Source organism: Lissotriton vulgaris, chromosome 7, assembly GCF_964263255.1.
Source record: "Lissotriton vulgaris chromosome 7, aLisVul1.2, whole genome shotgun sequence".
In the NCBI taxonomy this organism is placed as follows: domain Eukaryota; kingdom Metazoa; phylum Chordata; class Amphibia; order Caudata; family Salamandridae; genus Lissotriton; species Lissotriton vulgaris.
The window spans coordinates 1306423951-1306441043 of NC_141695.1; the positions used below are offsets into that span (position 1 = coordinate 1306423951).

Below are 17093 nucleotides of genomic sequence, written 5' to 3' on the forward strand. Positions count from 1 at the left end.
AAGGATCGGTGAACTGACCTAGCGCCTACCTCCCCATAAAAACGAGGCTCTGGGGAATGGAGCCCCAGGGGGCTTCAGAAGCTCAGGTAAGGGGCTGCATGCTCTCTTCTCATAATAAAGTAATTGGCCCCAGGGGATGGAGTCTCTGGTGTCTTACAAAGTCTGGGGAGGGTGCAGCACGCCCCCATGATAACAACCAGCCCAAGCGGTGGGGTCCCTGGCTCCCACGGAAGGCCCGGGGAGGGAGCCGCATGTCCCCTCACAAAAAAATACAATGCCCATCCGCCGTACCCTGGCCCATCCTGGGGAGGGTTATTTTATTAAAGAGACTGCCATTTTCCTTAATATTGGTGCAGTGGATCCTCAGTGGGAATGCCTCATTTGGGTATACCCCCCTAGGCCTAGGTATTAAAGGGCATCCCTACCCCATCCCTATATGTTTTTTAAAACTTTTTTTAGGACAGTGGGGGACTGAGTCGCCTAGTCCAGCAAGCATTTGCAATGCAATAGGTCTCGCATTAGGAAAGTTTGAGCTATTGGTATTGTAAATGACAATTTTTTTATTTATGTGTTGGTTTTGAAAATAGCGAAATTAATAGCTTAGTCTTTTACAAAGACAATACTTTTAACTTTCGCAAATGTGACACCTATAGCATTTGTAATGCAATATGTGTTGTATTTATGTGACTTAGATGTATTGATATTACAAATAACAATTGCTTTGATTTCTTTTAATAATTAATACTTAAATAAAAGTTATTGTAATTTATAATGGCAATAGCTTAAACTTTTGTAAATAACTTTTGTGAAGATTATGTTTAGTGTATTTTATTGTGATGAAAATCCAAGAACAGAAGTGAAATATTAACATCTTTTTGTGACATTTGTAATAAAGCTTGAAACATTGGGAGAACATATTTGAACCAGTTGTTGTTGAATGGTTGCACAGATTGATGCTTTGGTGGCGACGAGTGATGCTGTGGCGTTCAGTGATGCTGTGGTAGCGCATAGTGATGTTGTGGTGCCCCTGAGTGATGCTGTGGTGGTGCTGAGTGATACCGTGGTGATGCAATAGATAGATAGAGTGTAATTATGTGGCGTGTAACTATGTGGCACTGAGTGGTATTGTTTGGAGTGTATGTTGCATTGAGTGCATTGTAGTTATGTAGCATATAATTATGTGGCACTGAGTGGTATGGGGTGGAGTGTGTGTTGCATTCAGTAGAGTGTAATTATGTGGAGTGTAATTATATGGCACTGAGTGGTTTTTGGAGTGTATGTTGCATTGAGTGCAGTGTAATTATGTGGTGTGTAACTATGTGGCACTGAGTGGTATTTGGAGTGTATGTTGAATTGAGTGAAGTGTAATTATGTGGCGTGTAATCATGTGGCACTGAGTGATATTTGGAGTGTATGTTGCATTGAGTGCAGTGTAATTATGTGGCACTGAGTGGTATTTGGAGTGTATGTTGCGTTGAGCGCAGTGTAATTTTGTAGCATATAAATGTGGCGCTGAGTGGTATTATGAGGATTGTATGTTGTATTTAGTAGAGTGTAATTGTGTGGCGTGTAATTATGTGGCACTGAGTGAATTCTTCAGCTTGTGCCTACAAATGAGAAACCATTTCCACTCTTTATAGGTAGTCTAGATGGTGCTTTATTCCGTTAGCGTTGGTACCCTAACTACACGAGGGCATTCATATGGATTTTGTTTTTCAGAGAAATGATCTCTAGGCCAAATATATGTTTGGGAATCAAATAAATTATTTTAAGCTTGACTTTTTTTAATTTCTGATCGGTGTGCTGCAGCCACGACTGATTCAGAGTATTGGCAAGCTGTAAAAATTGAATAGCAGCTAGCTCTCCATCCTCATCATAGCACAGACTGGCACATTCCCTGGGTATATGAGGAAGTTGGCACAAAATGTCCAGACTATCTTGAAAGTGCGCACAGATGGACAAAGTAGAAAATGTAACACCCCATCTAGGAGAGACTGGTTAGAGCTGCGGTGCCTCATCACATCGACCTACTCTGCTCTGCACGGGATGTGTTTCTAACAAAATTTTAACAACACGAAATGCCACCTGGCGAAAGCAACCTGGTAAGTAGTCACTTGGCCAACTGCCAACATCAAGAGGAAAACTGTCCAACAGATCTGCTACTATTTCTAAAGTCACAGGACATGAAAGTTAAATTAGTTAAAAAATAGAAAAGACTAGAAGTATTTAAAAAACAAAAACAGGGCCCTAGTGTTCGGTCTCTCATAATTATCATCATAGGGCCAACATGGAGAGGAAAAGCTAACAGCAGCATACGGAAGCATCAAATGAAAAACAAGCATTGGAAATGCAATAGGTCTCGCAATAGAAAAGTTGGAGCTATTGGTTTTGTAATTGACAAATTTATTTTAATGTGTGGGTCTTGAAACGTGCAAAAGTAATAGCTTTGTCATTTACAATGGCAATACTTTATACTTTTTCAAATGTAACACCTATAGCATTTGTAATGTCAACAATACATACAATCCAGACCCTACTGCCTTTGACAGCGCTCGTCATTTGCCGAGAGGTACAATGGCAGGCAGGGTGGGTGTCTGTAAAGGTGGAGCAGCCAAGGAACTGAGTTAAGGAGCCACCGTGCTAAGAGAGAAGAGCTGTGTGACAACAGTCAAAGCAGCAGGGGACGAGCTGCATTTTTGCCACCCACTAAAAACAAGCTTTCGGCATTGTGGGGGGCTAATTGGGGAGAGTGGGGAAAGGGCCTGAGGTTTCAGTGGGGCGGAGTTGGGCTCGCAGTTTAGATGGGGGAGGGAGGTGGGGGGTCGCATGGCTTGGGAGGAGGCGAAAAGGGGATGGGTACAGGAGGGGAGAGACATTGCATTAAGGGGGTGGTCGCAGCATGGGGCCTTTCATCCTTCTGAGGCCGTTTGGGTTGGGGTGCAGTTCGGCGGGCGATGGGAGGACAGGCCGTGGGTCGGGCATTGTCTGTTCCAGAGTGGGACCTAAAAAACCAAGTAACTTGTTTTAAGGCCTAAAAAACATACAGCATGTACTTTGGGCTTGTTTTTAATATGGTAGCCATGCTTACTGACTGGGCGGGGCGCGGAGGCCCGAGGCTGGGTAAGGGCCAAAGCGTGTGGAAGAACTCGCTAATTCCCTTCGGACCGTGTGTCGGTCCCAGGGGGATAAATGATGGCTATTCCCGGAAGGGGGTGGGGGGAATCGGGAGCAATCCCCGGGAGCGCAGAAGCAGAGATGGACTGGGAGAGTGGGGCGAGAGAGGTGGAAGGGAGCAGATGGCGCAAGGGGGTAGCGCACAGGGCAACGGGATGACAAAATGCCAAGTGCTAGGGGGCCGCTAATGGAGTATGGGTGGTGTGTCACTATACAAGGAGGCTACTGGGTGAAGTGATGGTGCGGCGGGCAAGGAGGCTGGAGGGCAGTAAGGTGTCGTGCGTGCAAATGGGTGTAGGAGGGAGGCAGGCTGGCAGATTAAGAGACCGAGGGGTGCCGTGTACGTGATCGGTCAGTAGCAACGGATGAGAAAGCGGGACGGCAGGGAAGGGTTTGAAGGGATGCAGGAACCATCATACCTGGAGGTAGGAAGTCAAGGCGGGGTAGTGGATCGGCAAAATGGATCTGATAAAGGGAAGCGAGCAAGCGTCTTCCTGGGGAGATCTCGAATGAGAAAGGTGCTGGTCGGCAAAAAGTACGAAGAGTGGGGCAGGGGGTGGGGCGCAGGGGTCGCGGCAGGGGTACTAACTTATGGGTATGTAGATTGGAGCGCCGGAGTCAGACGTCTCTGAATACAATGGCGATCGGGTTGATCGTGGAGTTGAGCGAACAGGACCTGCGGGAGGAAGACATGGGGTGATTAGTGTACGAGGGAAAACGGAGTGGTACGAGTAGGGTTGGTGGGCAAAGGGGGTGCAGTAAGCATACCTGGTTCAATCGTTGGCACTGTATGGAGTGAATCCGGTATGCGATCCCAGTAGCTAATCGGGCTGGAAACGACTTCCGCGTTTGGCACGGCGGTGGGAGTGGAGAAGAATGGTTATGACGTGTGGGAATGGGCGTGATGGGGGGGGTTAAGCGCTGAGTGGGAGGGAGCTGGGAGGGCCGGAGGACATCTCAGGCGAGGGATCAAGGCAAAGAGGAGGTCTGAGCCAACGTTGTGAAGCAAAACAAAACGAAACCTTGGTACAAGACAAGTTAGACAATTGAGCCACTGAATGGAGAAAAAAGCCTGTCAGCCAGTGGAAGGGCTGCAGGAACATAAGTACAAACATGTACGGAACACAGTTGGTGGGGAGAGATGTAAAACATGGTCAGAAACGAGAGACACAGCCTGGCGGCCGTGAAAGTGAAAGTACGGCCGGCCGGCCGTGAATAATTAGGGGAGGAGGGAGGAGCTGGGGAACAGATGGCTGGCTTTGATGTGCACGCGCTTTATGTCAATGCCCTTGCGCATTGAGCTTGCTTTTCACGGGCACTGGATGAAATCGCCAGTTTGGTTAACCTCTGGATAAGCCCCTATATTCTCGCAAGCTCAATGCGCAGGCGCATTGACAGGCGAGACCTAACAAGCACAGTGGCACACAATAATGGGTGCAGACTGCAAATAAACAGTGTGCTCAATGGTGAAATTTTGAAGAGTGCTTCACGTTTGCAATTTACCTCGAGGCAAACGCATTCAAGGAATACGAACCGCTGCAGTGGTGTGGCCAAGGTACTCTCGGTTAGCCTTGGTCGGGGGCATACACAGGTGCACCATTAAAGACCCCGGCAGTGGGGTAGCAGGATGCCGCTGACGTGCTCCCTGAAGTTAAAGTGCAGCAGCAGTAACCTGAAAAGTGTGAGGAAAAGCGGCTACTTGCCCAGGCACACAAGAGGTTTTTCGTGCATCTGGGGCCCGGAGCGACGCCTGAGGAGCCGGCCGAAGTACTAGGAGATTGAAAAGAAGTGGCACAGCAGGACGCCCATGCACAGCATTTCGCTCGACTTCTCTAAGTAAAAACATTATAAAAGAATAAAGTGCTGTGAAGCCCCGCGACCGGTAGTACTCGGAAAGTAAAAACATTATCAAATAATAAAGTGCTGTGAAGCCCTTCGACCGGCGGTGCTAGGAAAGTAAAAACATTAGCACATAATAAAGTGCTGTGAAGTTGGCGGAGGAGACGAGGCTGGGCTTGGGTAATGCAGGGATGAGGGGCAGCAGAGGTTACAGAAGCCTGGACTGCCCCTGACCGCCACCCCTCGAATGCACGCTACCTCCCTGTCTCATCGGTATGTCCTGCCTCTCACACCAACATGCCCATCTTTCTTTCGGCAACCCCCACGTCTCATCAGCATGTACCCTCCAATCTGCATGACCTTTATCCCCTCCTCTCCAAAATCGGAAAGTAAACACATTATCAAAGAATAAAGTGCTGTGAAGCTCTGCGAAACATCGCGCACAAAACACGCGGATCACAAAGCCTGCAAAAGCAAAAAGAAAAACATATTTGAAATAACATGCATTACAACAATACAAACGAGATGCGGGAGCTGCTGGTGTGTGCTCGCGCAGTTGCGAGCAGCAGCATATGTGTCCAATTATCGCGCCTTGGTACTAGGACACATTTTTTCACCCGGAGAATTTGCCGCAGAGCGAGAGAGAGAGAAAGTCAGAAATGGAAAACAAAGAAGGAGCAGGATTATAGTGACTAAAGGTGAAAGTAGGGATAAACTAGAAGAAAAAAATAAACACGAAGTTGGGCATTAAAACAAGGCGCGAAGGGCGGGTGGTGGTGGGGGATGACAACACAAGGAAAGCGGCCGTGCAACACCGAGGAAAGCGGCCCTGCATATTAAATATATGCGCGAACCAGGCACCATGGGGAAAAAACAACAAAGTAGTCCCTAAATTAAAAGATGCAGCACTGCAGCGTAACCTAACTGTAGTTGGTCGGTGCTGCTTACTCCCAAAACGGAAGTCACGTATCGCATCCACAGCCAACCAGAAGCCTTGCTAACAAAAGCAATGCCACAATTAACCAATAGCAAGCTGCAGGAGAAATGATCCTCAATATCGAGGCAGATCCGGCTGCCCTTGCAAGCTTGATCTATCTAAAGTATTCGGTTCCACCAGCTGTTACAAATGTCGCTGGACACTCAACTTCGTCACCGAGCAGCCAACCTCCCCCAATAGCCTGCGACCTCTCTTCACAGGTGGTCTGATAAACGCCAGGTCGATGTGTAAACATAGTCAGGATATTCACGACCTCATCATTGACCATGACCTGGATTGTCTCATGATCACCGAGACCTGGCTCACTGAAGACAGTAACCCAGACATAGCCATTGCCCTCCCCCCTGGTTACTCCTTCCACAGACAGGATAGACAGAAAGGTAGAGGAGTAGGTGTTGCATTTATCCTAAGGAACACCTTTAGCTGCCACACCTTCTGCCTCGACCCCCTCACTGATGCAGAGGGACTAGGTTTCTCCATCAAACTCAGTCAAACTCTCTCCCTCTCCGGTGGCTTGATCTACCGCCCACCCGGCAATGCCGCTAAATTCCTTGACTCCCTAAATGACGCTCTCGGACACTTTCTACTCCGTTACCCACATTTTACCCTCCTGGGTGACTTTAACCTGCATCTTGAGACCTCTGTCGACTCCCTCACCAGAAACTTCCTGCAGACAATGGATATCTTCAATCTGCAACAAAGCGTCAAGCTGCCTACTCATTCCCTTGGCCATACCTTGGATGGGGTCTGTTCCAATTTCCCGTCCATCTCCACCTTGTCCCCCATTCCCCAGATTTGGACTGATCACTGTCTGATCCTCTTCCATATCTCCAGCTGTCACCCTCCTACCTGCAAAAAACGCACTCGCCAACACATTCACTCCATTAATTGGAAAACTGTCCAGAAAAATCTTATTTCTCATCCCTTTTCCCCCACCAATGCCCCCTCTCCCTCTGGTAACATCGATAAAGATGCAGTTTGTCTCAACAACTGGCTCTCTCAAGAAATTTCAAAACGATGCCCACCCAATAATAAAGATAGTACTTTAAAGAAAACGAAAATCAAAGCCCCCTGGTACACGCCTGACCTAACAGCCGCACACCTACTCTGCAGGAAAGCGGAACGTAAATGGCGCAGAACCTACGATTATGGCGATCGTAGCAATTACATTCAACAGAGGAAAAATTATCTCTCAACCATTAAATCAGCTAAAAGAACTTACTATGTAAACGCCATTAAAGAGGCCAGTCAAAAGCAAAAAACCCTCTTTTCCATAGTAAAATCCTTCACCAAACCAAAAGCTCTTCAACCAGAAATCATCTATGTGACAAGATTTCCGTCTACTTCGATGAAAAAATCACCTCCATCCATAAAAACTTCCCCCCTCCCCCCCCTGTGCACTCAATTTCGGATCAGGACCAATCACGCCCGATTGCTAATAGTCTCAAACACTTTACCCCGGTGACCTTGACTCAGACCAGAGAAGCTATCCTTTCATGCAAATCTGGCTCCCCTTCTGACCCTTGTCCCCCTAAGATCCTCCACCTCATCATTGATGAAGTTAACCCCATCATTAATGAAATAGTCAACCTCTCCCTCAAAACCGGCTCTGTTCCCCTCTCTTGGAAAAAAGGTGTGGTTAAGCCTCTCATGAAAAAGGCGAACAAACCCCCTTCGGATTTGACCAACCTCCGTCCCATCACCTTGCTACCTGCGCTGGGTAAAATAACTGAACAGTTAGTCCACAAGGAGCTCAAGACCTTTCTTGATACCCATAACTTACTTCACCCCCAGCAATCCGGGTTCCGGTCTAAACATTCTACCGAAACCGCCCTGATCGAACTGACCGATACCATCAAAATCCTTCAAGATCAAAGGAAGAAGGCCATTCTGATCCTTCTTGACCTCACGGCAGCATTCGATACTATTTCCCACTCCATTCTGATTAATAGACTTATGGACATCGGCGTTACTAACTCTGCCCTAGCCTGGATCAGCTCTTTCCTCAGCGATAGGTTTCAAACTGTCTCACTTGGCCCTTTCCAATCTAATGAGAAAAAGGTTTCCTGTGGAGTTCCCCAGGGCTCCATTCTAAGTCCCCTCCTCTTCAATATCTATCTCATCCCTCTGCTTACCCTTATAGAATCGTTCGGCATAACCGTCACTTCTTATGCCGACGATACTCAGCTTATCATCCCTCTTGACGACAGTTCCAACACGGCAGAACTCAATCTAAAACACTGCCTTACAGCAGTCTTTCAATGGATGGACGCCAACCACCTCCGCTGCAACTCGAATAAAACCGAGATCTTGCCCATTGGAAAGAATGCCTCTTTCTGCCCTGCCCTGTGGTGGCCTGACAATTCTGCTGCTCCACCTCAGACAGTTTCATCGGCCAGAAACCTCGGGGTTATTTTTGATTCCGAACTCTCCTTCGACATCCACGTTTCGACCGTAGCAGGAAAATGCTTCGGCATAATTAAGTCCCTGAGAAAGTTCTTTGACTTCCTCCCGCTCGACTCCAGAAAGACTATTGCGGTAGCCCTTATACTCTTTCGAGTAGACTACTGTAACGGCCTTCTGGCAGGGACCAAAAAGTCCACCCGATCGAAACTTCAAAGTGTCCTGCACACTGCTGCTCGTCTTGTCCTTAAACTTCCACGCAAATCCTCAATTTCCACAGCTCTTAAATCCTTACATTGGCTCCCCTTGCACAAGAGAATACTCTTTAAAATTCTCACTGTAGCCTTCCGAGCCTTCAACAAATCCGGTCCGTCCTACTTGTCGAGACGCTTCCCTCACTACACTCCGGGCCGTACCCTCAGATCCTCACAAGAAAACCTCATGACCCCCACCAAATTCAATCTGAAGTCTAAAGGTGGAAAAACGCTCAGTACCCTGGCTATTAGAGCCTGGAACAGCATGCCAAGGCATCTCAGACTTCAGACGCTTGAGAAGCCGTTTAGGAAGCTCCTCAAAACGTGGATTTTTAATCTCTCTGACGACTGGACTAAAGCAGCCATCTAGCCCCCCCCTACCTCTCTCTGTGATCTGGTTCCAGGTTTTACAGCGCCAAGATGCTCCCTTCGGAGTGAACGTCTGCGCTCTAGAAATACCCCTCCAAATATCCAAATCGTATTTACTGCAGGTCTTGCGACAGCGCATGCGCTGTCTAGGCTCAACCTAAAAATGGATGCCACAGCATCTTGTGTTGATTTTGTGGCAGCAAAGCAGATATTATCTTTAGATCCGTCGGCTTCACAGATCATCCACAGCGTGCGATAAGCATACATTATGAACTTTGTGTTCTCAAAAACTACTGAAAGGATTTACACCAAATTGCAAAAGACATGCTTTCTGGACAAAGACCTAGCTGTCTGCCAAATTTGGTGTAATTCCATTCAGCTGTTTTTGCAGCATAGCTGTTCAATTTTCCCATGGAAAATTGCATGGGAAAATCATGTTTTGGGCCCCTCCTTTTTCTCAGCCACCACTTGGCAGATCATCCCTAAACTTTCTAAGAAGGTGATGAGGGGGATTAATTTTTCTTTTAAAGGTTTGTGAAGATTCTTTAAACTATGTCAATTTTATCTCCCAAAAACTGCTTTTCATATGGAAACGTGGTCCTAACAATAACTACTCAGTGGTGATAATTATGTAACACGTGGTCACCAATGTGTAGTTATAAACTTATAGGTAGGTCAGAGTTTACATAAGAAAATAATATTCCCGTCATTAATAACTTTGATGCGGTTTGCCAAATTGGCCCAAAACCTTCAAAATAAAAAGTTCAGCATCTTTGGCTTTGTCGTTAAAAGTTCTGCGTGCAGCCATCCAGAAAAAGGGAGGGGTTCAAAAACTGTGATTTCACTATATTAAGTACTATATAAAACTTTGCTTTCTGATACAGAAAAAAATGGCTGAATGGCGTTATACTACATCTTGCAAAAAGTTAGAACTTTACTCAAAAACGTGTTTTTAAAAAAAAATTGGTATTAATTGGTTTAGCCGTTTAAAAAGAAATGTGCCTATAAAAAAGTGCTCAGGTGTGCATGAAGTGGTTAATGCTGGTAAAAGGTTAGGGATATCTTGACTGTTGGTGCCCAGGTATACCCTTATTGGCCCATATGACTATACAAACACCTGACTGATTAATCGGTTGATTGATTGATTATAGTAATAAAATCTAAGGTTGCATTGAAAAAAACTTAAGTTCATTCAATAAAACACATGTTGAAGAGACATTGCAGTTAGATGCTGAAAGGAGATAAAAAAAACTAACATAAAAACAAACAAAACACTGAAATTCGCCAGTTATAGTTTAGTGAACTACATTGTGGATCAACACAGACCATTTACGTAATAAGGAAACCTCCCACATTTGTTGTTTCAGAATCTATGGTGAATGTTGAAATTATATTATTCTTGCAGATATGATTTAATTCAAGAAAAGCATCAGCTAACCATACTCTTTGTTTGAGCTACTGCTCTTTCACTAGAGCTGAACACATGACATGGAGTGTAACAATGTTTCAGAACAATCCAGACAATATAAAATTAATACTCTTTTGCCACAAACATGAATTTTATTTTAACTACAATTGACCTTCGGAACGGTTTATGTGTTTCCCCAATCTGAGCTCTGAAGTTAAGTCACTGTACATCTTGCTAGACTCTAATCTTTCCATTTCATTGCACATCAACAGCACAAGTAAATTTGAAAAAGCAATACTCATCTCCTTGAAAAAAAGTAAAACCCCTGCTGCAACCTAGAGTTTTCCACACAGTTATCTAAGGTGTTGCTAGAGCACAGGTGAGTTACTGCAATTTATTTCTGACAAGCATCAACAGACCCTCTTTGGCTCGCCTCAAAGTTTTGAAGCACTCTGTCACAAGACTAATTCCTGCAGCCACTAAATTCAACCACATCACCCCTCTTTAACACAATTTACACTGGCTTCGTAATTCCCTACCTCAAGATTACAGACGTCACAAAGACCTCTTTCAATTTGGCAAATAACTAAAACATCACCAGTTTAAACTCTATGGGCCCGAATCACAGAATGAACTTAAGTCTCAATCCTAATCTTACTACTATTTTGGTATTCACAGAATGCACTTACTATTTTTGGTATTCACAGAAGTTAGGATTTTGTCTTAAGTCTGTCTTAAGTATGTCTTGAGTCTGTTTTAGGACAAACTTAAGACAACATCCTAACTTCTGTGAATACCAAAAGTAGTAAGTGCATTCTGTGAATACCAAAATAGTAGTAAGTTTAGGATTGAGTCTTAAGTTCATTCTGTGAATCGGGCCCAATATTGTGTTGTCTAGGGCAACACCTGGAACAACACAACCAGTCCCTGACTACAATCCTGTTTACTCCTTTAATAGGAAATGTGACAGACCTTAGATCATGTTATCTTATGAAGAGTTTGGAGAAGTGTGTGATTTAAAATGACTATACCCTACCTCCCCATCAGGAGTATTATTATAAAATCAGAATGGGAGCAGGTGCTTCAATCCCTTGCTGCAGCTCTAAGGTTCAAGGGAGCTCAAAACCCAGCATCTTAGACAATATCTTGACAAAGGTCTAGTAAATTACTTTATCAGTGATTCCAAATCTCCTGCTTCTCCTCTCTTTTGCATACCGAAGTAGGATGGTGGAACTGCACACATGCATTGAATACAGAGCCATAAATAGGACTGTTACTCGTTGCCCATTATACTGGTCCTACTAGATAAATCAAATCAAATAAACTTCATTCGGTTATAAAAGGTCAACCATAAAAGTTACAAAACTACTTATACATCAAATCAGACAGATTAAAACACGCCATTAAAAGCAAAAAAAAAAACACTCCAGGGTAATTCTTAGTATTAGGAGAGAGGGGCCAGAAAGATCAAAATGTGCATAGCTACTATTCATAAATAAGGAACAGACGTCCCATAAAACATCATAATAAAATAGGCCTGCTTTCATTTTACATCCTTTAGAAAACTAGGCCAACATTCTGTTAACCACCCAATGAAACAACAACCCCCACATTTTACATCCATACATGCTCTTGATTTCATTATAGATTTTAAATATCCCACGACAAAAAATATGGAATCCTCATTCAGTAATTGTTTTTACATCCTTTAGAAAACTAGGCCAACATTCTGTTAACTACCCAATGAAACAACAACCCCCACATTTTACATCCATACATGTCCTTGATTTCAATATAGATTTTAAATAACCCACGACAAAAAATATGGAATCCTCATTCAGTAATTGTAGATACATGGGGGGCTAGGCGCGCTTGTCTAAAATTCAACTTCTTTAAAATAGGGACCAGGAAATGTTTCCGTTGAACTGAGTAGAATTTGCAGAAGAACATGAAGTGCAGCAAGTTCTGTGGATACTGACTGTCGCAGCAACTTGTCCTCTGTAGCAGCCCTTAGGTCTAACCAATAAGAGATGGAAAAGGTTCGTCCGGAATCTAGTTAGTAGAAACTTCTCATGTGTGGATAGGGACCCCAGGAAATAGGGCTCCATAAGTGGTGTTGTTTTAAGCATTAGAAACCTATGAACACTTGCTTTCTTGCGTTCCTGCTCGTCCCTATCCAGTTTCTTTAGTGATAGGAAGGCTACCCTGACTAGTTCCACATCATTCTTGGTAATAGTTTAAGGCTTATAAAAAAACTCTACGTGGCCTACCTCTTCCAGGCTTCCTTTAATATAATTAAGTCATGGAATTTGGAGTACTTTATCAAGTGTCAAGCACTCTCTCAATATCATATGGGTGAGGTTTAACTCCTGGTTCAGCCAGCATTTTAACCAGAATACAAGAGGGCGCGAGGTCAGGGTATCATTCAAATGCGGGACCCCCAATTCTTCATGGGCAGCCAAATTAGAAAGGCTCTGGGGGGCACACAACAGGTGCTTCAGGAATTTATTCTCTGCCACCTGTAAAGGATTCACTTTAGTATGACACCAATTTTCACTCCCATAACTGGCTATAGCCAGGCTTTTAGCCTGATACGCCTTTAACATGGCACCACTTGGTTTCCTCCCTATTTTCGTGGCAAAATTAAGATTTGCCACGTTTGCCCTGACCAAGGCCCCCCTATTCTTAGTAATTTGGGGCCCCCATTGTAACTGATCATCCATGAGAACCCCTAGATATGAGAAAACATTTGTGCGAGGGATGGAGGAAGAGCCAACCCTAAATTGGAAGCTTTTATTTGGTCATGATCCCACTTGCATAACGTAAGATTTCGTGTTATTAATGGCCAGATCTCGATCTGACATAATGTTAGAAAATGCCTCAAGTAGGGATTGAAGACCTAATGCCGGCCTCGTTAGGAGGGCAGCATTGTCCGCGTAAAAACTCAGGTGCCCCCCCCCCCCAAAAAACAAGGTAGTTTTGCTAAAGGTAATATTTAAGTCTCCACCATACGATTTGGGCCTTTTCCTCTTGCAGCCACTATGCCTACCCATGCACGTGAGGTACCATTTTTATCGGGAGACCTGGGGGAACGCTGGGTGGGTGGAAATTTGTTGATCCACGCAGATTCCAGAACTTTCCACCACAGAAATGTGAGGAAAATGCATTTTTTATCAATTCTTTAGCTTTGCAAGGGATTCTGGGTAACAGAACCTGGTGGTAGGCAGTCGAGTCACCCCATTCTGAATTCCCCTGGCTGGGTGTGTAGTTTTCAAAAATGTATAGGTTTGCTAGGTTTCCCTAGGTGCCCGCAGAGCTAGGGTTCAAAAAAGAAAGGTAGGCTCTTTACCAAAAAAGGGCACGTTTTCACTGCAAAATTGAGGTGCGACCACGTTGCGTTTTGCGCTGTTTCCCGTCGCAGGCACTAAGCAGACCCAGGCAAGTGAGGTACCATTTTTTTCAGGAGACCTGGGGGAACGCTGGGTGGGTGGAAATTTGTTGATCCACGCAGATTCCAGAACTTTCCACCACAGAAATGTGAGGAAAATGCATTTTTTATCAATTCTTTAGCATTGCAAGGGATTCTGGGTAACAGAACCTGGTGGTAGGCAGTCGAGTCACCCCATTCTGAATTCCCCTGGCTGGGTGTGTAGTTTTCAAAAATGTATAGGTTTGCTAGGTTTCCCTAGGTGCCCGCAGAGCTAGGGTTCAAAAAAGAAAGGTAGGCTCTTTACCAAAAAAGGGCACGTTTTCACTGCAAAATTGAGGTGCGACCACGTTGCGTTTTGCGCTGTTTCCCGTCGCAGGCACTAAGCAGACCCAGGCAAGTGAGGTACCATTTTTTTCAGGAGACCTGGGGGAACGCTGGGTGGGTGGAAATTTGTTGATCCACGCTGATTCCAGAACTTTTCATCACAGAAATGTGTTTTTTGGTCCATTTTTGAGATTTTCAAGGGATTCTGGGTAACAGAACCTGGTGGGGACAGGTCCATGAAGGCAAGGTATACAGTACCTGGTCGCGCAACTGTATATTTACTCCGTATCAGGGAGAGATTAAGGCATTGAGCCACAGTAGAACGCCTGGGGCGAAATCTAAACTGGATATCAAATATTAAAATGTTCTCCTCTGCCCAGTTAGACAATCTGTCCAGGAGTACACGGGCCCACAACCTTGAACACTGAATCAAGAAGAGAGATTGGCCTATAGCAAAGGGTGCTATTCCTATCCCCCTTCTTGAAAACAGGGACGATGGTAGAGGTCGCCCAGGACTCGGGGCACTCATTTTTTGCGGCTGCGTTAAACATGGCCTCCAGTATTGGCGCCCAGAATGAAGGGTCAGACTTAAATAGGTCCGAGGGGATACCGTTGGGGCCCGGGGCTTTATTGCTTATTAAACCTAAAATGCCTTCCACCACCTCACCCAATTCATAATTCACTACAGGGGCATTCATATCACGGCCGACCTGTGGGAGGAGCTCCATTCGGCTCTCAAACATTAATTTAAAATGAAGCACCCATTCCTCCTCTGTAATATGGGAGTCAAGGGCCCTCACACTATCCTGATCAAAAAGGGGCCCATTCACGATGCTCCAGAACCTGGAGCTACTCCGTAGGGTACTAGAGTTTATCAACTCCCTCCAGGCCTCTTCCTTCATATCTCCTTTCCTTTTTGCCAAGAAATCCTTGTACTCATTCTGACAAACTCGCACCTGTGCAGAATTTCTTGGGTTTGCTGACAAGGATTCCCTTCATTTTTTAGCTGCCTTGGAGCAAGCGGAATCAAACCATCTCGGTCCAGGGTGCACAGTTCTGCCACCCGGGACACTTAAGAACTTTCCAACTTGTTTTACAATGGATGCATATGCATTAATAACCTTGCCTGGGAAGAGCCTTCATCCAAACACAACCCTACCTCGTTAGTGCACAATTCTCTTACCTTCTGGTAAAATTATCTGGAGTGATCTGGGACCATTTAAGGCGGTGTAAGCTATCTGTCGGTTTAAGCATTCCCGTTGACGCAACTCCACACAATGGTCCTTGCAGATACACATATAGAGGACTGAGATCACTGTGTACACTGTTCTCAATATTAAAACAGCGAAGTAATGCGTGTGAAGAGGAGGACATTAAAATATATTCAATAAATGACCCCCTACCTCTCCCATTAAAGGTGGGTATAGGAAAAGTGTGGAGTGGGTCAGAGATGGTCATGGTGCACATCATGTCCAGATCACTCGTCAGGTTATTTAATGCCTCCCGATGTGTAGATTGTTCAAAATGAAACCCCTTAAGGCGCGGTCAAGCCAGCACGGAAACTACGGTGAACATGGGGTTTCCGCAAGGGTGGATGTTGAAATCCCCAGAAACCGTTAGATTATGAAGAATGGAGCCGTAAGATTGGTAAATAAGAGTGCCCAAGGTAGCAATGTTACTCACACCAGATGGGCAAGTCGCAGAGTTATAAAAATTAGTAAATCCCCAACTTTTGTCTCCCCTATTTAAAATCAATGCCAATATATCTGGGCTAGGGGATGGGATGACCTGAATCTGGCAATCAACTGTCAGGGAGATGTAAGTTACTAATCCTCCCATGGTTCTGCCCCCAGATGAGGGGATGGCTGGCACAAAAAAGCCCTATAACCCTCGAGGAATAAATCACATTCCTCCAACCAGGTTTCTTGGAGGTTAATCACAAGGAATTGCTTCATGAATTTTAGCCAAAGCAGATCCTGGAATTTGGGTGCTAACCCTGCAATATTTCAGGATAAACAATTTTTGTTTTTTTCTACAGGAGCCCCTGGGTTCTCATTCACTACTTCTTGTGGTTGCTGAACATTTAGATCAAGGACGGGGCCTCTCTCAAATCATTTCTCATGTCATTTCCTAGTCAATCACAGCCCTCCATCCCTGTTAGTGATGAAAATCTAATGTGTAGACTTATCATTGAACCTACACCATGCTGTCCACCAAATAGAGCTGGGGTTTGGACCGCGGGTGTTAACTGTTGCATGTGCACAGGAATCAATGCGTGTGACCACCCACCTAGGACAACTGGCATTTTAACATTGCAGGGTCTTACTCTAAGTTTATCAGGTTTATAAAAGTAGCCTAGCGGGAGTACCCTGATTACTGATCCTGGCTTACTAGAGGCTCGATGTGCGTCCCCAAACAACATCCTACCCGCGGTTTGAGGATTGTCAAAATTAATAATAATACAGTCACCCTTGCCAGTTTTGCTGAGGCTCCCGATCCAGCTAACCCTACGGACCATGATGATATTTTTGGCCACTCTATCCCCCAGGACGGTATTAATTGAGAGCCAGTAAATTATTTTATTTTTAAGCTGTCCATAGTCCTCACTACCCCCCGGGGGAGAGGTGGAACATTCCCCAAAATCACTACATACTTACTGGTAGACTCTGTAACTGCACTTCGCTTTTATCGAGTTTCCCGTCCCCGAGTTGATGGCGGATGCCAGGGACACTACCGGGGCCGCTACCAGTGCTACAGACGGGTGTGTCCCTGCTAAAACCAACTGCAGCAATCCTATCATCATACTCCGCAGAAGCTTCAGATTGCTCTGAAGGATGAATTGCAGGGGGAACCACAGAGGTCGGTCCAATAATCGATTGAATGGTCCGATACCCA

At 45.1% G+C, this 17093-nt stretch overlaps 1 pseudogene across 1 annotated transcript in view; it reads right to left on the reverse strand.

Annotated features, from left to right (window-relative positions):
* The window catches only part of LOC147703554 (up-regulator of cell proliferation pseudogene), a 165969-nt pseudogene that overhangs the window by 107296 nt on the left and 41580 nt on the right, over nt 1-17093 (reverse strand). The gene's annotated exons all lie outside the window — the stretch shown is intronic.